The sequence below is a fragment of the Canis lupus genome, chromosome 2 (genome assembly GCF_048164855.1).
Source record: "Canis lupus baileyi chromosome 2, mCanLup2.hap1, whole genome shotgun sequence".
NCBI lineage: Eukaryota > Metazoa > Chordata > Mammalia > Carnivora > Canidae > Canis > Canis lupus.
In genome coordinates this window covers 45777123-45801554 of record NC_132839.1, presented here as the reverse complement: position 1 = coordinate 45801554, position 24432 = coordinate 45777123, and the positions used below count along the sequence as shown (strand labels likewise).

The following is a 24432-nucleotide window of genomic DNA, read 5'->3' as shown; positions in this document are numbered from 1 at the left end:
TGTGAATAGAATTAAGCCCTAAATATGTGTTACTAAGTTGATGGCTTTGATCTCAGAATGCATTTTCCTGTAAAGACCATGACCCACTATTGTTCTGTTCCAAGACCAATAACCCATATATCCTTGGAGACTATCATTGCTCCGGTGGGGAAAGATCAATCAAAGCTTTGCCAGCATGTGTAAGGGGTGTTCAGGGAGTTGTCTTGGGCAGCAAGAAATAAGGAAGCTTCTCTCCTACCTTTTTGTCCTTTGTTTCCAATAAGCATTCAAGAGAGTGGCCTCCTTGTCCCTGGTAGGAATGTCACCAAACTGTGCAGAGCAATGGATGTAGAAGGAACAGTGAGAAGAAAGGGCTTTCGTAGGATGGTGTCATCAGAGATGAGCCCTCTAAGCCAAGGATAGGGCTCTGAGGGTCAGAGCTGGGCCTCAAGGACAAGCCCTGATCTGAGATAGAACACTAGGAAGGATTCTGATTCCTAACTCAGCACCCCCTGAGCTGGGGTACATGAAGCTTTAACTGCCTGAAACCCACCATGAAGTGAACTGTAGCCATGCAGATATTTTCTTACTCTCCAACCTGAACCTAGCACAGAGCCCTCCTCTGATTTTCTTAGGATTATCACTGCTCACAAAACAGGAATAGTGGTGACAACCACAACAATAATAATAATGTCCAATTGTCCATACCTACAGTTTTATGGATTATAAAACATTTTGTAGGCATAAGCTCATTTGCTGTGGAAACTCACAGGAATTATGTAAGCTCCCTGGATTTCCTTATTAGTTTTAGGAAGGATAGTTACAGATATATGAAAGATAAATCTTGTTTTAATCCCCTGTGTCTTTTCCTTTTTTTCTTAGAGAAAGAGAGAGAGAGAGAATCTTAAGCAGGCTCCACACTGAGCTCAGAGCTCAACACAGGGCTCAATCTCATGACTCTGACTGAGATCATTACCTGAGCCAAAATCAAGACTAGGATGCTTAACCGATTGAGCCATCCAGGAGTCCCATTACCCTGTATCTTAATGGTCCATTTCCATGGCAAACCATCCTCAGGCTTGACTTGGCATTTTATCCAAAATCATGGAGCTCTGTAGAGCATGCAGAAGGGAGAGGGAGAGAGAAAAATCTCAAGCTGACTCCCTGCTGAGCTCAAGTCTCCATCTCACGACCTTGAAATCATTACGTGAGCCAAAATCAAGAGTCAGATGCTTAATGGACTAAGCCATCCAGAAGCCCCTACAGAGCCATCTTATTAAGAATTCTCTAATGACAATCTTGAATCTTTAATTTTCATTAAGAGGCCACCCAGTTAGATACATATATGAAAATACAGCTGAGTATGTAGTATGTTGTTTATAGTTGCTGATATTATGCATTTTCCAATTACATGAATAAAGGAAAGTAGGTAACCGGGAAGGAAGGGAAGGAGAGGAGAATGAAATCAAGCTTTAGTGGATAATGTCCAGTTTGGAGACTTTGATGACCTAGCACTAATCAAAGCACCAAAACAGCCAACCTTCTAGAATTTTCTTTGAATTTCCCACTGGGCCCATGCAACCAGGCATGGGTCACTTCCCTGCATTTCAGAACTTGGCACTTCATGCAGTCTAGATTGTTTTCTCCAATTTTCCTGAACACATGGCTCCCAAAACATGTATTTTAAAAGTAATATTAATGACAACTTAGAGCTTTATGCAGACCTTGAGTTGAATAGCTTCCTGTCATAGTCAGCACAACCCAGGGCAGTGTCTCCTATTTGTGCTGTGTTTTTATGATTTTATTTATCTATTATTTATTTATTTATTTGAGAGAGAGAGAGCATGAACTGAAGGGGCAGAGGGAGAGGGAGAGGCAAAGAATTTCAAGCAGATTCCCCACTGAATGTGGAGCCTGACACAGAGCTTGATCTCATGATCTTGAGCTCATGACTTGAGCCGAAATCAAGAGTCAGAGGTTTAACCTACTGAGCCATCCAGGTGCCCCTGTGCCTTGTGTTTAACTACCATTTCCACTGGCCTCCCTTGATTTCTCACCAGTTACAGAGATGGAATCATCCTGATTATCTGCTAGTTAACAATTTGAACAGAGAGGTATGGCAGGGCCTGATGAGATATTTGAAAGGACAGATCCATTAGCATGATAGAATGCTAAAGCCAGATGTTGAGCAAAAGGAAATGCTGCCTGTAAACTTACCCAACATCTGACATGCAAAATAATATTATTATTTATTTATAGAGCCCTTACTACATATTAAGCACCATAACATTCATTATACACACTATAAGAAATTCTCATCATAACCTGGTTAATCTGATAGCATCACCCCAACATTTCTGATGTCCAGAAAGCTAGGGTCCAGATGAGTTGGGGAAGATGCCCACATTTACAAAATGAAGAATCTGGGATTCAAATCCAGATCCACTTGTTGCAAAAGGTTTTGAACTTTCTGCAATATCTCATTCTTTTTTATAGAAAATATTTAGCACTCATATGCCATTTTCCTTAGCAATCAGCCTAAAATCTTGGCCCCAACTCAGTGACTCCTCCTCTAATTGTTTGGCAAGTCTGCTGGGGGTATCTACAATACCTTTTCTTTTCTACTATGCCCTATAAATTATTTCATCAAACTTTTATTGCACCCCCATCACACTGTATCCTTAGTGTAGTGTGTGGTCCACCAAGCTTATGAATCCAAATGTTTTGAAGAAGTTCATACTCTATCGGCTCCATTCATCACAAATGGAGATGGACTGCAATTACTGAAGGACTCTTTTGCAAACAGTGGGTCACAGTCTCTTGTTAAAGATATAATTTCTGTGGTTCACAAATAGCATTTAGTTTTAAAGCAAAGAGAATATTATAGAAACTATCTGTGTGTGTTCAAGGAACCATTACATTGGCCATTTTTGTTTGTTCCATACATGCATTCATGCATCCCCAGGTGTATGCTGCAATATAAAATATATTTCTTAATGTTGGTCTCAGCCAAAATACTTTGAAAAACATTTCTTTACAATAAAGGCTCTTGTGAGCAGAAAGGAGGTCTCTCATTTTTCTGTCTCCAATTGAGCACATCACTGACACTCAGTTGGGTGGATTATTACCTCTAATTTTGAGAGAAAGTTCATAGTTTGTTGATTCTGAATACCAGCTTTGAGAATTGCAAATGATGTTCTGACGTTCTTAATGTGATTGTCTATCCCTTCATTTATCAATGCGTTATCGGACAGTGGGCTGTCTGGATAGCATAATTCAGTGACTTTTTGTAAAGGAAAAAAATCTTTCATTAGTAATGCACTCATTTATTCTTTTCCAAAACACTTTTCATCATGTGGACATGGTCTTAGCACCTTGAATGTTAATTATCCACTTAGATGATACTAGATAGTCCTGTGGGGGAAATATGTTTGATGTGTAAGTCTGGGAGGAAAAAAAAGTTCAGTGACATATCTTCTCAGTATGATTTATACAAGGTCAATTCTGGAAGATCACATGGTTTAGGAAACTCCAGATCAAACCCCAGCTTTGTTGCCCCATCTCATGATTATACCCAATTTCCATGAGTCTACTATGCCTTTAGTTGGTTAAATTATTTGTGAAAATGAATCTCTGTGGAATGGTTAGTTTCCAGGACCCATGGTGTTGAAAAATATAGGGAGATGTTAGTCAAAAGTTACAAACCACCAGCTATTAAATGGATAAGTTCTGGGGTGGTGACTATAATTAACCATATTGTGTTATATACTTGGAAGTTGTTAAGAGAGTATATCTTCAATGTTATCACCACACATACACACCCACCCCCACATACAAATCATAATTATGTGAGAGGATGGGGGTGCTAATTAACCCTATTGTGGTGATCATTTTGCAATATATATGTATCAAATCACCACATTACATACTTTAAACTTACATATGTTATACGTCAATAATATCTCAATGAAGCTGGAAAAAATTTTATAAACTAACCTCCTAAAGGATAGGTTAAAAAAATGAATCTCTGAATCAGGTCAAATCACAATTTGGTGATAGAGAAACAAAAATATGATGTAAAACATGGAAACTACACCCTTCTTCCACAATGTATATCCAAGGGAGTTTATATTCAAGCTCATATGGAGGTTGAGTGGAGACAGGCTCTGGAGTCCAAAAAATTCTGGATTGTTTGGAGTTGGGATAAGAGGGGAGAAGGTTTTGGAAGTGATAAGGGAAACCACAGTTTCAAGAGGAAATTGGTGCTAGATATTGGGCCATCACTACTTCACTGTTCTGTTAAAGGCAGAAAGTTAAAGATTAGATAAGGAATAAAAATTTACATCTCTTATGGGTAACAAGATATCCCCTCACCCTCAGTGCTGGATAAATTAAAAATCAACTTTGTTTTTGCCTGCTACAAAATGTTTTGGCCCAGAATGGAATTAAACAGTGTGGATGAAAAAAAGAGGCCAAATATTCAATTCATTTGGAACTACTTGCCTCCTTCCTGAGCTTGCTTGTGTTGGTAACACTCAACATTTTCTTTTGACCTCCTGGTCTTTTTTATTTATTTATTTATTTATTTTGAGAAATCTCTGCAAGTCTCAACTTAGAGGTATCCACAGATTAATTGTTGGATTGGAATCTGTGATCAGAAAGGAAAAAGTGGCTTTTGAGTTGTGTGGACTGAGTCCTTTCCAACATTGTGACTACCTGCAACACTAAATTTGGAATTAAAAGTATGATGAGACCCATGGCAGAAATGCCAAGAAAAATACCTTTATTTGCTTCAAAATCTGACAGGATGATGAGACCCATGGCAGAAATGCCAAGAAAAATACCTTTATTTGCTTCAAAATCTGACAGGATTACATACTTGAAGTGGCCTATGTAAGTGAGAATTTTCCAGTGGTAAATAGCTATTACCAAAAGCTCTAAAAATGTCCCAGCTGATTCTTTCCCATCTACTCCTGAGTGTTCATTGAAACACAAGAAGAAACCAGAGGAAGTTAACTGAGGAACATCCACTATGTCCAAGAAGCACCCCTCTCTTTTTTCACCCATAGTGTTTTGTCCAAGGTGTTAAAATGGTTGTTTTGCATGTCATCCCACATCTTATCCTCGGTGATATAAAAGAGATCTGGAAGAGAATAAAGATTTATCAGTATCAATTACCCAGGCACTTCTGTTCATGAGTTTATGACTCATTGGGTGAGCTATCTTCCACATGGTGACTATTGGGAGGAACTCTTGTTATCATTTATTGTCCTTTTGCCTAGCCACCTGATCTCACATTCACTGAATCCCAAATAGTGACACCAAGAAAACCTGGTTGCCTCTAGCTCTAAGACATTATAAAAACAGACATGGTATATACACAAGAGGATGACCTGAAATGCTAATTCTAATACTAAAATTCATTTTGCTGTCAGAAAAATGTTCTTCCATAATCAAAGTCCTGCTGATTACTTCCTTCCCTAGGTTGCAGACATTGTCAACATTGCAAAAGCGTCCAACCATTCACTTAAAATGATGCCCTGTGAGTCCCTGCTAAGATCCCACTGTCACTAAGCAATGGCAGCTCTCCAAAATCGATCTCAGATACCTAGATGATTCTCACCAAAATTCAGTCTCAAGGTTACAATACACCAGGTGAATAGCCCCTGACCTTCCCAGGGGCCCTCCCTGGTTCACTTTGGCCTCTGATGAGTTAATATGTGCAAAAGACTGTGCATGTTTGGGTAATTTACTTATTAAAAACATTAAAAGCTTTTGGCTCTTTGACATCCAAAGAAAAAGCAAAGCAATTGAGTGACTCCTGACCCTGGCTTATCAGATGACGGGTGTCATGCTGTCAGGGCCTCATCACTGACCATGTGAGGAAGGCCACATTTTATAGGTGTTTACAGCAGTGTAAGGTCCGTGCTGCCAATCTGTGTCAACAGCAGGCCACGCCAGGCCACCAGTCCAGTTAGTGAGGCCAAGCATAAAAAGAAAGGCAATGGACAGAAATCCTTATCTAATGAAAAACCACATCTTTTAATTTCTCCACATTTTTTTTTAATCAAAGAGAACCAAACAGAGGAAAGGAACCTTCCCTTGTAACTTTCCTTACCTGGTGATCAGAGTTCAGTGTCAATCAATTCAAGTATTGAAATATTGCAGAAGGTGTCAGCGCGTCTGCCTAAACTCCACGAGTACCTGGAGAACATGATCCCAACTTTGTGCTCAAACAACAAGCTGATTTTTTTTCTTTAGCCATAGTGTTCAAAGAGCAAAAACTATCATTTTGTCCTGGGGAAAACCTTAAGTCAGTTGTTGGACTAGGGCTGGTTTTGTGGGGGCGTGCATGCATTGATATACCTCATGATGTTAGTACTTTATGGGTGGTTTGTGTGTTTGTGAGTTTGGGCTTGTGTGTATGCACATACTCGCGTGTGTGCCTGCATACCACACACACCCTGGTTTTATCTCAATTGGGGCAATAGTGATACAATATCCCCCACATAATCGCTCTCTGTCTGGAATCAGTAAGTCTAGGTTTAACACTGAAAGCATAAACAAACAAACCAATTTTTTTGGTTATTTCAGAAATCACCATATCTGAAGTGCATCTGAACAGTGTGGTTGATGGAAAGGAATTTTTGTGTCACTGAAATGTCTAATGTCCCATGTCCATATTTGTATTTGATATTCCGTAAGGAGTTCTGAGAGTAGCTGTGTGGATGTCACATGCTCGAATAACTGGAAAGCATCTGATTTGTGGGAGGTTGTTCTTTTGGCCATTCAACTTTATCTTTCCTAGTTCCAATTTTAAAAGAATTGTCACTTGCTAACAAGTCATTGTATAAATGGTATATCTCTAAAGTCAAGTCTTCAGGCTAATACTCAGCTAAATTCCACACTGATACATTAATCTAAAATCTCAAATAATTTGAACTTGAATTATCATTCATTTTGCACTCTTATGAGGTCTAATACAAAAGGAAATGACTTGGTATTATGAGTTTGGTTTTATGTACACAAACAGGATAGCAAATTCACTCACACTATACTTGGATGTGTGGTGAAAAAAATTGGCTTCTTTATCTGCCATAATTCATCTAAGCTTTCTTCAAGAGCCTGGGGAACCTGAGTGGCTCAGTCAGTTACACATTTGCCTTCAGCTCAGGTCATGATTCCAGGGATCCTGGGATTGAGCCCCATGTTGGGCTCCTTGTTCAATGGGGAGTCTGCTTCTCCCTCTCCCTCTGCCCTTCCTCCCTGCCCATGCTCTCTCTTGCTCTCTCAAATGAATAAATAAGAAATCTTTAAAAGAAGAAGGAGGAGGAGGAGGAGGTTTCTTACCTCCTGCCCCACCCCCACCCCCAATACAGCCCACGGGGTCACATGGAAAGAGAATGAAAGTGACCTTACCAAATTTCATGGTGAGAGCCAAACTCCACTTGAAAAACATTAATTTCTGGTAACTAAGCTTCTCTCAGATAAATGCTCTTCTCTCGGATAAATCTTTTGAGTTTCCTTGTCTTCTCCTTGTTCCTTCTTGGGATGGTGCCTGTGTATGAGGAGGCTCTCTGTCTTTGAAACAGTGGGAAGATGGCAGACCAGGGACTCTGGGCACACCTGGAGTCTGATGAGGACGGGCAGGGCAAGCCCATGCCTAGACATCTTTTCATGGGTCAATCCTCTGGTCTCAAAGGGCCCATGCACCATTGTGCCTTTATTCTGATTCTAGACCTCTGCTAACTCACAGCTCTACCAAATACATCTTCTCATGGAGGATTGTGGGAAATTCTGAGACCCAACAGGCTTCAGGCTGAGCATGGAAGTAGTGCAGGCTCAGGTACATCTATCAAACCCAGTTGCCACCACGTGGCTCCAGTACTCAACAAGGCCTTTCTAAGCAAGATGACATGTCCCAGATTATGACAAGGAAGTAAGCAAGGTTCCCTTCCCTGGACAACCCTAAAAATATCTGGTCATTTCTTTCTCTTTTTTTTAAGATTTTATTTATTCATGAGAGAGAGAGAGAGAGAGAGAGAGAGAGAGGCAGAGACACAGGCAGAGGGAGAAGCAGGCTCCATGCACCGGGAGCCTGACATGGGACTCAATCTCAGGACTCCAGGATCAGGCCCTGGGCTGAAGGCAGTGCTAAACCACTGAGCTACCCGGGCTGCCCCTATCTGGTCATTTCTAACACACATCCAGATCAGTTCACCCTGTTCCTTTCCCCCAGTACTGATTCACCAGAACTTTAGCTTTGTACATAACTTCCCTGAATGAGACTCACATTTACCTCTTTCCCTTACATCTAGGTGGATAAACAACCGTGTTCTGGCTAATGGGATATAAATGAAATGGTTAAATTTGGGAAAGTATCCTTAAAGTTAGGGAGTGTGGCCTTCTTTATCCTTTTTTGTTTTTTCTGACTGGGATATGAATGAGTTGGATAGAGCTAGAGCAACTATCTTGGACCATGAGACAGCCTTAGAATGGGGATCATGGTAGAGTAAAACAAGAGGAGGAACCGGACTGCCTTATATGGGGGAGTACCAGCCCATCCTTGAACTGCCCTTCTCCAGACAATCACATCAGAGGAAATACATTTCTCTCTTGTTTCAACCACTGTTCAGATTTCCTATCACTCAGAATCAAACCTAATCCTGACATATCTTCTCTGTCTCCCACCTGCCTTGCATCCTCTACCTGAGTGAATTTCCTCTTCATTTTTCTGACTTGCAAAATCATCCCTTCTTTCAGAAAGTGAAGCCCCAAGGCCTAGCCTTTTGAAAGAAGTTGTGGCCTTTCTCTGGAAGAAATAGATGATCTTATCTTCCAAGCTTGACTCCAAATAAGTTAATAAGAATTTAAAGGAATTTAGAATTCTTTTTCCCCATAAAGGCTAACTTTCTGCAAATGGAACAAAATCCTAGTCTGGGGACACCTGAGTGCCTCAGTGGTTGAGCATCTGCCTTCGGCTCAGTCCTGATCCTGGGGTCCTGGGATCAAGTCCCACATTGGACTCCACACAGGGAGCCTGCTTCTCCTTCTGCCTATGTCTCTGCCTCTCTCTCTCTCTGTGTCTCTCATGAATAAATACATAAAATCTTTTTAAAAAAATCTTAGTCTGATGTTAGAAGCTCAATATTGTGTCCCTCTTTTTTTTTTTTTAAATTTCCATTAGAATAAATTTAATCCTCCCCGAGGCAATTAAGTACTTTGGACAAGACAGGTACTGGTGGTTGTGGGAAGGTGGGTAGGAAATTATGCACTAGCAATTAGAGAAAAGAAAGGGCATGAAGGATCTACCATCACCATTTAAATATTCATAGATGTGTATACACATGGACACCTACCCATATACATGGGTGAGTTTGTATATAAGCACGTACCTGATACAATTGAGTAATCCCTGTCCCCACATTAATTTGTAAGCACAAATGAGGTAATAGTAACTTCAGTTCTGCAGGTTCAAAACCTCTCCCAGCTGACATAGAGCCTCAGGAATTTCTCCCTTCATCCAATATTCTCCAAACTTATTCCTGGGCAGGGTCTAGCTGGCCTAAGGCCTTAGGGAACAAGTCCAGGAGACAATACCTCTGAGCAATCTCTTGCCATGATGTGGAATTGAGGCACTGAGAGGGGGCTGGGTCAAGGCTGTCACTGCCTGGGAGCTGGGCTCCTTTGCCAGGTCCACGAACTTCACAACTGTGCATGGTAGCCCACTACCCAAAAGCCACTCCCCACCCCACCTCAAAGCCAACACTGCTGCCTTTAGAAAGTGGGGCTCCTCCTTCTCTTGCGTTCCCCTCCTTGGGTCCCCTCCCCTCTGTCTCACAGCATTCTGACTCTCAAATGTGTACCACTGCACTATCTCACCAAACATGAGATGAGTCACCCTCTTAGTCATGACTGTGTGGAACTTAGTCACTCTGCAGACTTTCCAGAAATGAGGAGCATCTCCATTCCTTGGTGCCAGGTCACCCTTGGCACCTTGGGGCCCCAAAGCAGCACCACTTGGACCCCAAATGTTATTACATCCCTCATGAAGATTCCCAGGGAATTTCTTTCTCTGTCCTGGCAATGAGACCTCATCCAATCTTTCATTCTACTGTTCCCCAGCCCCCACCCAGGGATCCAAGGACAAAATCTCAGCTCCTAGGTGCTGCCCTCTTGCATACTCACTCCCATCTCATCCTGCAAGAGGCTCCCTCAGGTTCCCAGGTTTTAGCCTGGCCTTCCATTTTCGGCGTAAATGCCCCATGTTTCCTCCTACCAGGGGGCCTCAGCAAGAGCTGTCCCCTATGCCCAAAACCTGGCACTCCACCTCACATCAAAGTCTTTTGAGTGCATGGGCCTCTGACCTCCTTCAGATCTCAGTGCAAATATCACTTGTTCAAGGCAGCCTTCCCTGTCCATCATACCCTTCCCTCTGTCCCCTATCTGGACTACCCACTACACACTCAGTTGCTCTAATTTCTCCTTTTATTCTTTTAAGATTGAGGTATTTATTTGAAAAAGAGAGAGGGCAGGGGGAGCGCAAAAAGAGAGAGAATCCCAAAGCAGACTACCTCCTAGGCATAGCGCCAGACTCAGGGCTTGATTCCAGGACCCTGAGATTGTGACCTGAGCAGAAATCAAGAGCCAGCCACTTAACCAACTGAGCTACCCAGGCTCCCCTAACTTCTCTTTTTAATACTTCACACATACGGTGTTTTTACATTCCTGCATGCTAGATCTGTGTATATACAGCCTCTGACAGTGGCTTGATGATCTTGTGTTCTGGACTTCACTTCATCCCTTAGAGATAGGTACTAGATCACCCCATCCTTACACTGCAGTTAGGATGATAGAATATCAGGGAAAAGAAATGCAGAATGAATTCCTCCAAAACATAAGAAACCTAAGAATTTGGACTTGTAGGCTAAATCTTCTGAAAGAAGTTTATATCAAGTGACATAACCTTAAAAATTTAAAGAAAAAGAATATACTTTAGAAAATCAGTTTTTGAGTGCTTCCTTTGACATACCCAGATTGACTTGTAGAGGAATGTCTAAACACTTGCCTAATTCATTTCTTTAAACTAGTGTATCCATGAGTATTGGCTGGATTATCCAATGCTAGGCAGACACACATGTTGATCAAACTTGCAAGTTTGGATGCCACCCCTCATGTTTGCCTAAGCAAGTCATTGATCTTTTTCTGAATGCTAGTTGTCAGGACTTTGGTTGGCCTCTCCCTAATCTTTTCTGGGATATAAGCAGAGGTGTGCAGGAGCTGGCTCAAACAAGTGAACAGGCTCTAAGAGCCTATGTGTCCCTTTCTTCTCAAATCTGCTTTTGGGGGTGTCACATGGTAGCTCAAAATTGGCTATGGTGGGAAAACTATGGACATTGACCAACACCACAAAAGAGCTACCTTTCCAAAGAGCTGGTTGTTAAACATTTACCAGCGCATCATTGGAGGAAATAAAATCCATAACCCAATGACAAATTTTGTTTTTAAATAAGTTAATTTAAGGCCATTTGGCCCTGGTTACATTCCCTCTGTTTTGCGGAAAAGATCATATATCGCTACTTATTTAGCATGTTATTTTTATGCCTGGCATGTGTTTCTTTGGTGAAACTCTGAAGCCACAGTAAGATGAAATAGCAAAGTTAGAATAAACAGAGCCTGCAGTGTAGAAATTTCTCACTAAATTCAGTTGTTCATCCACTCTGGACTCACTGATACTGATTATGAGACTTGTAGGCATCTTTTTCTCATTTAGTTAAAAAAGAAAAGTGAATGATTGTTCCACTTGAAGGTGATGGCCAGAAATAATAGAGGAGGGGTGCCTGAGTCGCTCAGTCAGTTCAGCATCTGACTCTTGATTTTGGCTAAGGTCGAGATCTCAGGGTTGTGAGCTTGAGCCTCATGTCAGGCTCCACACTGAGCCCTGATCCTGTTTATGATTCTCTCTTTCCCTCTGCCCCTCCCCTCCACTCTCCCTCGCACTCTCTCTATATATATAAAAAAGAAAGAAAGAGAAAGAGAAAGAAAGAAAGGAAAGAAAGAAAGAAAGAAAGAAAGAAAGAAAGAAAGAAAGAAGGAAGGAAGGAAGGAAGGAAGGAAGGAAGGAAGGAAAGAAAGAAAGAAAGAAAGAAAGAAAGAAAGAAAGAGAGAAAGAAAGAAAGAAAGAATACAGGAAAAAGGAGGCAGAGGGCTTATTACTGAGACATACAGAACACTTAATAGCTGTACCCATGGATCTTCCACCCTGTTCCTCTTCAGACAGGTTTGTTCCCATGACAATTCTGATCTCTGCACACTCTGAATCTTCTTTTCTTCCCATTAAGAACCACCAGAGTTGCCTCATAATCCAGACTTTTAAAACTAATCATTAAAAGAGATAAGGTAAGGAGAGAAGTTAGAAAGGTGGTGGAAATAAATGACAAATTCTGTGAATAACCTAATACTATTGGAAATAAGGACGATTCCTTACGTTCATTTAACTAGCCGAGGCCCAAATTTTCCTTCCTCTTCTCCTCAGCATTGGAATGAAACAACTCTAAATTTAAACTTACATCAATTGATATAAATTCTCCATCTGGAGCCCAATTTTGATAATATGTCCTTTGGGATCGATCCCTCTCTCCGTCTTTACTTAAGTGAATTTATAAATTCATAATGCAGTCTTCTGGTTCTTTTAATGGAGAGGATTAACACGAGAGAGCAAAAGTCTTCAGCGTCTTTAAATACACTCCCACTCCTAGGCATATAGGAGCATTTTATAAGCAGGCTGACAAAATGTAGCGTGACCTCAGGATAGAAGGAGTAGAGGTTCATTTTGAAGATTTGGAACCAACAGTCAGAGCTAATACTTATATGATATTTACGGTGTGCCAGAGAGTGTTCCAAGTGCTTTACATGTATTAACACATTTAATCCCACCAAGATTCTGAGAGGTAATAATTGTTATTATCCCTACTTAACAGTTGAAAAAACCAGGGCAAAAAGAGGTTAGGTAACTTTCTTGCGAGCACATACAGGTAAGAAATTGAGCTGGGATTTGAACTCGACATTCTGACTCTCAAATGTGTACCACTGCACTATCTCACCAAACATATGTGTAAAGTAGAATCACCCAACTGCAGCACAGTCAAATAGTTATGCTTCATTTGCTTAATTACCTCCTTGAACTACCTCAGCCTATGTTCACGTGGAGTCCAGGGACCACTCACATCAGCAGAACCTTGGCACTTGTCAAGAATGCAGGTTCCTAGGGCCCTGCCCAGACCTAAGGTACTCCTCTGTGTCACACACACCGATACTTAAGAACCAGAACCCATGATACATCTATTCTGATCTGGGATTTCTGGGAAGTCATGATCTTCTCGAGCCACTTTCTCATTGTTTGCCATGTACCCACATCTAAATTAACAAGGAATTTTGTCAAGGATGTCAAAAGGGAACAGAATCAACGGCTGGGTCCTTTCATCATGGTCCTAAACCATGATGAAAATGCTGAGAAACAGTGAAATCGTCAAAAAATCAGCAACAGGGAAAAAGCAAGGTCTTTGGTCTAGCAACTGACATACTGAAACATGATTTCTCTATATTGAAAAGCTGTGTGAAACAATAGAATTTGAATTTCTTACTGGCTTTCAATGTAATTTTGGCCAAATGGGAAGAATCAAAATATTTGATGCAGCCAATCTGTTGCATCTTGCATGTGGAAATATAGATGTAACTGCAAACACACCTTTGATAGATGTGTTCCTTATAATCAAGAAAAGCTCCTTATTGATACCCCTTTTAAAAAAATATTCCTGTGGGACACACCCGGTTGGCTTAGTGGTTGAGCGTCTGCCTTTGGCTCAGGGCATGATCCCGCAGTCCCGGGATCAAGTCCCACATTGGGCTCCATCCATGGAGCTGCTTCTCCCTCTGCCTGTGTCTCTGTCTGTCTCTCTGTGTGTCTCTCACAAATAAATGAATAAAATCTTTAAAAAAATTCTAGTAATGAAAGGTGACTGATGACAGCTGCTCTGGTGGGGAACATAGCATAATATATAGAGTTTTGAGTCAGTATGTTGTATACCTGAAACTAATGTGACATTGTGAGTCAACTGTACTCAAATTTTAAAAATAATAATAACTAGAAAAAATCCAGACTAATTTGTTGTAGAGTAAGCCTGAACTGTGTTTAAATCTTGACAATGTCCAGATATTATAATAATAAAAACCATTAACATTTATAATTTCACTTATTTATTTAGCAAATATTTATCGTATTCATATTTTGAGTGCAAAACTTTATACTATAGGTTAGAAAGATGCCAAAGAAGAATGGGCTTTGTCCATAAGCTCAGAGAAAAGAAGGGAAGATGTCACACTAGTTTAATTACGTAAGGGCTAGGAATACCCTTTTAAAAGGCATTATAAATTATCCCTAAACTATAATAAATATATTTTATCATGTAATTTTTTTTATTTTGGTAATTATAGTTTTTATTCATGTTAGAGAACCAAAGAATAAACCAAACAGAAAATCTATTAAGTTGCCTTGACCTCTAAAACCTTTAACATAACTATCTAATCGCCAATGAATGGAGTCATAGAAATTTTAAAATATCACCATTGAACTACAAAGATCTATTAATTTTTGGAAAAATTAAACCTCTCAAATGTTTATAACCTCAGTAAACCTATATAACTTAACAGATTTGTTATTTTGAGATAGTATGAGTGAAAACGCCCAAGAGATGCTCAATGCTCAGCTTGAACCTAAATCTGTCTTGAACAGATTTATTTATGCAATGTCTTTAAAATGTTGCAGCGGGCGCCTGGGTAGTTTAGTCAGTTAAGCATCTGCCTTCTGCTCAGGTGATGATCCCAGGGTCTTGGGATCAATTCCCACCTTGGGTCTCCCTGCTCAGTGGGGAGTCTGCTTCTACCTCTCCCTCTGCCACTTTCCCTGCTCATGCTCTCTCTCTTTCTCTCATTCTCTCTCTTTCTCAAATAAACAAACAAAATATTAAAAAGAAATGTTGTAGAAAAGAACTACTTCTTCATATACATCCATTTTCTGTTGAAGGTCCACTAACTAGTATGTCTCTGGTGTATGTAGGTCCAATCAGTGAAGACCCATCTCAAGTGGGGATGAGCTTAGGTTAAATATGCATGTGATGGACAGGTCCAAATTGTGTACTAGAAACACAAAGTCAGTGTTACAAAGTATAATCCACAGGCTATCTGGAGTAAGGGTGGAGGAGAGATGAATTCCATGAAGTCTTCACTGGGAAGGGAGCTTTTACATCTTAAGGAATAAATAGGATCCTGTTGAGCAGAAGAGCTGGAAAACTATAATCTGAATTGTAGCATCAGAATGCTCAAATATCTGGAAACATGAAAGAACATGAGGTATTTGGGAGCCACAAACAACACCCCACACCTGGAGTCTACAGAGAGTGCAACCCTTGAAGTACTTTCCAATTCTACTGAATTAGTAACTTTTGAAGCTATAAAAGAAGATAGAAACAAAGTTTCAGAAGTCTTGGGCATCCAACCAAACACCATGGACTCCATCTTGTAAGTAACAGGGACTCACTGATGGTGCAAACAAAGAAAGAGTATTATATTTGTGCTTTAGAAGGTTACCTTCTGCACAACATGATAGGGGAGTTGCCCAGTTAGGAAGCTACTGAAGTATCCAGGTAGGAGAAGATCTGAATCTGAGCCAAGGGGGTGGGAGTAGTAAAAATAAAGGGAGCAAATATTATTTGTATCAAGTAGAATTTTACATTTATTTCTTTTATGAAATATTACCAAATATATTGAAGATGAGTCTGTCCTTAACAGAGTACTTCCTGATTTGAGAGATCTCAAATTACCCTGTGGACAGCTAGTTGCAGTTCAAAATTTTTGGAAGTTTCAAGAAAACTTAATAAAATTTCAAGATAATTTTATTTATTTATTTATTTATTTATTTATTTATTTATTTATTTGATGGAAAAAAAATGGATATTTTGTATGTGAACTTGTAGATTACAAAACCAAACTAATAATGAACAGACCAAATAAATGAAACCATGCGGTGGACTCAACCAGGCCAAATAAAAAACTCCCATACCAAACACTAAGGCTGAGTCAAATGCAATTGTATAAAACCCAGGTGGCTAAAGAGATCTGAAGAGGGATTTCACTCTTTAGAATTTCTCTTTGTTCCTTGTTAAAATCTGGGAACTTTACTTGATATCTTTAGTATATCATAGGTATAGGAAAATAGAATTCTAAGAAAGGCCACCTTTCAATAATTCTAGCTTCTTAAATCAGGACTATAATACATCTCATACTGTTGGAATATTCTACAATTCTGTAAAATGTAAATGTCTTTTGACTGTATCTTGCTACTGTCACAGGTTACCTACAGTTTTCTCCCTACAGGCATCCTACTTCTTCTATTCATTGTCTACAAAACCCCAGTAGTCTTCAGATATTGGGTACTTGTATCCTTCAAGGACGTCTGAGTTCCACATTTGTAGGGGTGAATCCATCAAAGAAATTATTCTCCTTTGGCAGGGCTTGATTTTGGAATGTGCACTGATGAAATTCTACCAAAGTGACATGAAAGCAAGAAAAGTCAAGGCCTTCTGGGAAAGGTTTTTGCTCTCCCTGCCCTCGTCCTGCTCATGTTACTACATGAAGTGCCAGGTGTTACAGCTGAGCTCTGTAGCAAGACCCCTATGCTGATAAGAACAGAGAGGAGAAATGCAAAATCTTCCATTATTGACGACGCCATTGAACTGCTGAATAAACCAAACCCAGGGCTAGCACCCTATATCTAAATTTCTATTATATTACATAATAAATATCCTGATCATGGTGCCTGGGTGCCTCAGTCAGTTGAGCCTTCCAGTCTTGATTTCACCTCAGGCTACGATCTCAGGGTTGTAAGATCTAGCTCTGTGTCAGGCTCCACACTAGGTATGGAACCTATTAGAATTCTCTTTCTCTCCATCCCCTTCTGTCTTCCCACCCCCACTCCCTGCTCATGCATGCACTCTCTCTCTAAAAATAAATATAACACAAGGCTGGTTCAACACCCGTAAAACAATCAATGTGATTCATCATATCAGCAAGAGAAAAACCAAGAACCATATGATCCTCTCATTGGATGCAGAGAAAGCATTTGACAAAATACAGCATCCATTCCTGATTAAAACTCTTCAGAGTGTAGGGATAGAGGGAACATTCCTCGACATCTTAAAAGCCATCTATGAAAAGCCCACAGCAAATATCATTCTCAATGGGGAAGCACTGGGAGCCTTTCCCCTAAGATCAGGAACAAGACAGGGATGTCCACTCTCACCACTGCTATTCAACATAGTACTGGAAGTCCTAGCCTCAGCAATCAGACAACAAAAAGACATTAAAGGCATTCAAATTGGCAAAGAAGAAGTCAAACTCTCTCTCTTCGCCGATGACATGATACTCTACATAGAAAACCCAAAAGTCTCCACCCCAAGATTGCTAGAACTCATACAGCAATTCGGTAGCGTGGCAGGATACAAAATCAATGCCCAGAAGTCAGTGGCATTTCTATACACTAACAATGAGACTGAAGAAAGAGAAATTAAGGAGTCAATCCCATTTACAATTGCACCCAAAAGCATAAGATACCTAGGAATAAACCTCACCAAAGATGTAAAGGATCTATACCCTCAAAACTATAGAACACTTCTGAAAGAAATTGAGGAAGACACAAAGAGATGGAAAAATATTCCATGCTCATGGATTGGCAGAATTAATATTGTGAAAATGTCAATGTTACCCAGGGCAATATACACGTTTAATGCAATCCCTATCAAAATACCATGGACTTTCTTCAGAGAGTTAGAACAAATTATTTTAAGATTTGTGTGGAATCAGAAAAGACCCCGAATAGCCAGGGGAATTTTAAAAAAGAAAACCATATCTGGGGGCATCACAATGCCAGATTTCAGGTTGTACTACAAAGCTGTGGTCATCAAGACAGTGTGGTACTGGCACAAAAACAGACACATAGATCAGTGGAACAGAATAGAGAATCCAGAAGTGGACCCTGAACTTTATGGGCAACTAATATTCGATAAAGGAGGAAAGACTATCCATTGGAAGAAAGACAGTCTCTTCAATAAATGGTGCTGGGAAAATTGGACATCCACATGCAGAAGAATGAAACTAGACCACTCTCTTTCACCATACACAAAGATAAACTCAAAATGGATGAAAGATCTAAATGTGAGACAAGATTCCATCAAAATCCTAGAGAAGAACACAGGCAACACCCTTTTTGAACTCGGCCATAGTAACTTCTTGCAAGATACATCCACAAAGGCAAAAGAAACAAAAGCAAAAATGAACTATTGGGACTTCATCAAGATAAGAAGCTTTTGCACAGCAAAGGATACAGTCAACAAAACTCAAAGACAACCTACAGAATGGGAGAAGATATTTGCAAATGACATATCAGATAAAGGGCTAGTTTCCAAGATCTATAAAGAACTTATTAAACTCAACACCAAAGAAACAAACAATCCAATCATGAAATGGGCAAAAGACATGAACAGAAATCTCACAGAGGAAGACATAGACATGGCCAACATGCATATGAGAAAATGCTCTGCATCACTTGCCATCAGGGAAATACAAATCAAAACTACAATGAGATACCACCTCACACCAGTGAGAATGGGGAAAATTAACAAGGCAGGAAACAACCAATGTTGGAGAGGATGCGGAGAAAAGGGAACCCTCTTACACTGTTGGTGGGAATGTGAACTGGTGCAGCCACTCTGGAAAACTGTGTGGAGGTTCCTCAAACAGTTAAAAATATACCTGCCCTACGACCCAGCAATTGCACTGTTGGGGATTTACCCCAAAGATACAAATGCAGTGAAACGCCGGGACACCTGCACCCCGATGTTTCTAGCAGCAATGGCCACTATAGCCAAACTGTGGAAGGAGCCTCGGCGTCCAACGAAAGATGAATGGATAAAGAAGATGTGGTTTATGTATACAATGGAATATTACTCAGCTATTAGAAATGACAAATACCCACCATTTGCTTCAACGTGGATGGAACTGGAGGGTATTATGCTGAGTGAAGTAAGTCAGTCGGAGAAGGACAAACATTATATGTTCTCATTCATTTGGGGAATATAAATAATAGTGAAAGGGAATATAAGGGAAGGGAGAAGAAATGTGTGGGAAATATCAGAAAGGGAGACAGAACGTAAAGACTGCTAACTCTGGGAAACGAACTAGGGGTGGTAGAAGGGGAGGAGGGCGGGGGGTGGGAGTGAATGGGTGACGGGCACTGGGTATTATTCTGTATGTTAGTAAATTGAACACCAATAAAAAAAAAAAAAATAAAAAAAAAAATAAAAGTCTATATTGCAGCAGTTAAAAAAAAAAAAAATAAAAAATAAAAATAAATATAAATAAATAAATAAATAAATAAATAAATAAATAAATAAATAAAATAAAATATCCTGATCATTTAAGCCAATTGAGTAAATGTTTCTTTTGGCAGCCAAACACATCCTGATCGACATCCTATATACAGTTAGACGCATTCCTGGCAAAGGTACTTCTACTTCTGCCTGGTTCATCTTCCTGATTTGATTACATCTTCCTATGGAAGCCTCACTTCCCATCAGTACCAAGCCCAGGAGATAAATGCCACAGAGATATTATTCTCAGTAAGTTTCATAATATATTTCTAAGAAAACAATATTTTAACTTACATATTATATTATTTTAAATGGAGCAAAAAGGAATAGGAAAATATATCAAGTGTGACTATGCCTCTATGATAGGAAAGCAAAAGATAAATCACTCCAATTCCTCTATCGTACTAGTGAGGCAGCAAAATGTGTGAAATGGGTAGATATGCATATCTTTGTCTTTTTCTACAACATGCTATTTAAAGGTCCTCATGCTACCTCATAGATTTCATAGAGGAAATTATGAGTTAAATTCTGCAAATCCTCCAATTGAGATCCAGAAAGGTGGAATGAACACATCATAAAGTTAGAGAATAGTTTCCTTTAGATCCCAAACTTCTCCCACTGAACCATATTGTCTGAAAGAAAGAAAAGTCTGAGTGGTTTTATGGGCTAGTATAGACATCCTTACTGCAAACAGAGTGCTTTTTATTTTATTTATTTTTTTAATTTTATTTATTTATGATAATCACACAGAGAGAGAGAGAGAGGCAGAGACACAGGCAGAGGGAGAAGCAGGCTCCATGCACCGGGAGCACGACGTGGGATTCTATCCCGAGTCTCCAGGATCGCGCCCTGGGCCAAAGGCAGGTGCTAAACCACTGCCACCCAGGGATCCCACAGAGTGCTTTTTAAAAATAACACCACCATTAATGCTCCAAGGTTGATTTGGCTTTTCCATTTCTTTTCTGCCACTTCCCTCCCCCCATACACATACATATTCTCAGTGAGCAAAAATTTCAAATTAAAGATGGGTTGAATTGAGTGTCCTTTGATTGCAAAAACATTTCTTTCGGGATCCCTGGGTGGCGCAGCGGTTTGGCGCCTGCCTTTAGCCCAGGGCGCGATCCAGGAGACCCAGGATCGAATCCCACGTCGGGCTCCCGGTGCATGGAGCCTGCTTCTCCCTCTGCCTGTGTCTCTGCCTCTCTCTCTCTCTCTGTGACTATCATAAATAAATAAAATAAATAAAAATTAAAAAAAAAACATTTCTTTCTTCTATTAGGTTCAAGTTGTTCATGCTACATATGTAGAGCAAGGAAAATAGAGCATGAGGAAATACATAAATACAAGCATGAGGAAAAAACACTGCCTACTTCTTGCATGCTACCAATGGGGACACATTCTTTCTACAGGTCATCAAGACAGCAAGATTGTAACACCTCAGGAAATAAAGTCATTTCAGGAAAAAGGTTACAGATGGCATGGTGAAGGATTATTCTCTCAAAATAAAAAGAGCCCTACCTTGAACTGTCCTGACAAAATAGAAGTAAGTGGGAAAAAATTTCTCTGCATTCCTATAATAGTTAGGACTTTTTGATAATAAATAACATAATCCAACTATATAAAGCCAATTGGGCCTGAGAAACAAATGGACCCAGGAATGCTAACAAGACCCTCTTTCTAGTCCTCACCTTTGTATCTTCATACCCACCTCTTCTTTATATTCTCTCTTGAGACCAATTTTCTCTTCCTTCCTAAGTCCAAATAATGAGAAATACTGCCATCAACAATCTAGTAGCTCAGTTATCCAGTTCAAGTTTCAAAGTTCCTAGAAGTTGGCTCAGTTTGGTTCAAGTGTCTATCTTTGGGCCAATCAGTTTTGCCCATGAGAAGGGGCTCTGATTGACCCATCCAGTGTTAGGTGTCTTCTTCTGAACCAACAAGCATATCCAAAGTATACAGTCACCTAAAGCAAAAGGGCCATCTATGGTCGCCCTGTAGTGGGAATGAAGGAAGGCAGTATTCAGGAAAGTCAAAAAGGTTATGAAATAATGCTCATCTTCAAGGTTTATTGCATAATGTTTCGGACCCAGTGCAAAATGAAAATGTGGGGGCACCTATATTCAAATATTATTAATCCTAAAATGAGAGCAATAGAGTATTAAATCAAGTGTGAGGCCCTTGTGAATGTGGGCCCCATGTGGCTACACAAGTCTTATACCATGAAACTGACCTCACTCATCTTCTACTCTTCCCATTAAAAGGCCCCCAAAAAACATTGAGTGATAAATTTGATCAAATTAGCTTGCAAGTGATAAAGAATATACATTTCCTGAGAGCCCACATGGTGGATTTTCTATTGGTATAAATCTTGCCATTCACCACAATGCCAACTGACCCTTCCCCCCATCTCAACTGAACTATTCCTCAAAAAGAAGTGTCCACAGAGAGCTTGGGTTTTAAATAAAAATTTTATCTTAACACATTACACTGGGAACAAGTAAAATAAGCTCCTTTATCTGTTTCACAAAACTTCATTCCATTTTAGCTTATTTTAATCTCAATTTTCTTTTGTTTCTATAGAAACAAAGAAATCAAATCCTAGCATTTTAGTGTTCACACAAAGTGAATTTTCAATTTATAAAAATGGTCTTTCTCTATTGTTTTAATGTCTAACAAATTTGAAAGTACTGTTGAAATCAAGTTATTTATCATAAAATCTATAATAGAACATACCTCCACCTTCCCCAAGAGAAACAACAATAATGAAAATTAAACTATGTTTTATAATGTTCCTGAAACTAATAATGCCACAAAGTAACAAAGAATTGTAAGATGACACTTGGCTTAGTCAACTTGGTTTTATTAATGCGAGTTTTTTCTTTAAAGGATTTTTCTTAAAGATTTATTTATTTATTTGAGAGAGAGAGAGAGAGAGAGAGAGAGAAAGTGGGGCTGGGCAGAGGAAATGGAGAGAGAGAATCTTGAGCAAACCTCATGCTGAACAGAGCCTGACTTGGGCTTGATCTCACAACCCTGAGATCATGACCTGAGCCAAAACTTAGAGTTGGATGCTCAACCAACTGAGTTACCCACGTGCCTTGCAATTTCCTTTTTTAATTATTACTTTTACTTCCCTGATTTGTTATTTTCTCACAGCCTCTTAAAATGAGTTGGAAATTGCACTTGTGCCCATAACAATGGAAATAATCTGACACTGAAAATCCAGGAAAATATTTTGAGATGTGGTTTTGTCAATGGAGGATTTCACACAAATAAATATGGAAATCCCAATTCAGGAACTGTTTTAAGTGTGTATTGTGTATAATATGCTGTATTAGGGTAGAGCAGAAAGTGTCAGAATGACTTGAATTAGAATCCCAGTCTCAACATTTATAAGGTAGATGACTTCAGGTAAGTTATTTATCCTCTATGTGTCCCCATCTCTTAATCCGCAAAATGGTGGCAGAGTCCATTTTATAAAGTTATTACACAGATTACATGGGTTAATAATAATAGCCACTATTTCCTGGGCACTTTACAAACATGATCTCTTACAACACTCAGAATGGCCTGATGGATGAAGTAATAATATCTCCATTTGTCTGGCAAGAAAATGAAGATTCAGAGGGGTTAAGATTTGCTCAAGCAAGAAGTGGCCAACTTGTAATTCAACCCTAAGTGTCTGATTCTAATTCTTATGCTCTGATCTTCTGGGTCTATCTACTATAGCAAGATGGAAACTCATTAATATTAGTTTATTTTCTCCCATTTTTGAAAAGCACTGGTTCTCAAAGTGTGGTCCCTATATCAGCAGCAGCAATATCACCTGGGGATCTGTTAGAATTGGAATTTCTCAGGCCTGCCCTAGATATACTGAATTAGAGATCCTGGAGATGAGGCCCAGCACTCAATCTCACCAAACCTTCAGATGATGGTGATATATCCTCATGTTGAAGAGCCATTCTGTAAAGATTACAAAAAAAGACATAAATTGGGGGCAAGAGGGTTAAAAATCAAGGACTCAATATAAAAACAAAAAGACACACAAAAATGTACGTATCCATAAATGTTGATATATGTAATAAAAGAAATCAACAAAGTTCAAGGAGGACCTAATGGGAAAAGGCATGAATTCTGAATGAACTCCCCTGGGAATTTGAGCAGGACTCTGAAGGATACATAGGACTTCAATAAGCAAAACTGGAATTCAAGTTGGGTGGATGGGGGCAGGGAGCAAGGGGGCGTATACCAGCAAGATATTCCATGCTCTCTTTTGTTGGGGTGCAAGAAATGGGAGATATGAAGGATAACAGACTCAAGAGTAGGGCTGGTCCCAAGCAGAAGCTTTGGGTCTCTTCTGTGGGCAATCAGCAAGGTTTTCATCATGTTTGAAGGCAGGAAATAACATAGCGATAACTGTACTTGACATTCAGAGGTTGAGGAAGGTGAGGGCAGAGCATGGTATCAGGGAGCCTCGCTCAGAGCCTGAAGCACCTGGCCTGGCCAGAGCTTGAACTGAGACTTAACACTGTGTGCAGGTCTGAGAATTATCAATGCAGACAGTATAGGTATGAAAAAAGCCAATAAATTATCTCTTCTTCCTCTACATGATCCTTGTTAGTTTTTCTTTTGAGTGATTTATTCCTGATGGTGAAACTCATACTCTCAACATAGAAATCCACAGAATCTAGAGAAATTTAAAGATGATAATAGAAATCACTTAGAGCATGGTTAGTATTCTGAGTATTCATTTGAAAGTTGTTTGTATGTGTGCGTATCTGTGTGTGCATGTAAGATGGATAGATAGATATATACATATCAATGAATGGATGGATGGATAGATGATTGATTGATGATAGATATGGATGAGTAGGGACGCCTGGGTGGCTCAGCGGTTTAGCTCCTGCCTTAGGCCCAGGGTGTGATCCTGGAGTTCCAGGATCGAGTCCCACATCGAGCTCCCTGCATGGAG

General features: G+C 39.8%; 1 long non-coding RNA gene across 1 annotated transcript in view; it reads left to right on the top strand.

Moving 5' to 3' along the window:
* Nucleotides 1-24432, top strand: part of LOC140617226 (uncharacterized) — a 202949-nt gene that overhangs the window by 118947 nt on the left and 59570 nt on the right. The gene's annotated exons all lie outside the window — the stretch shown is intronic.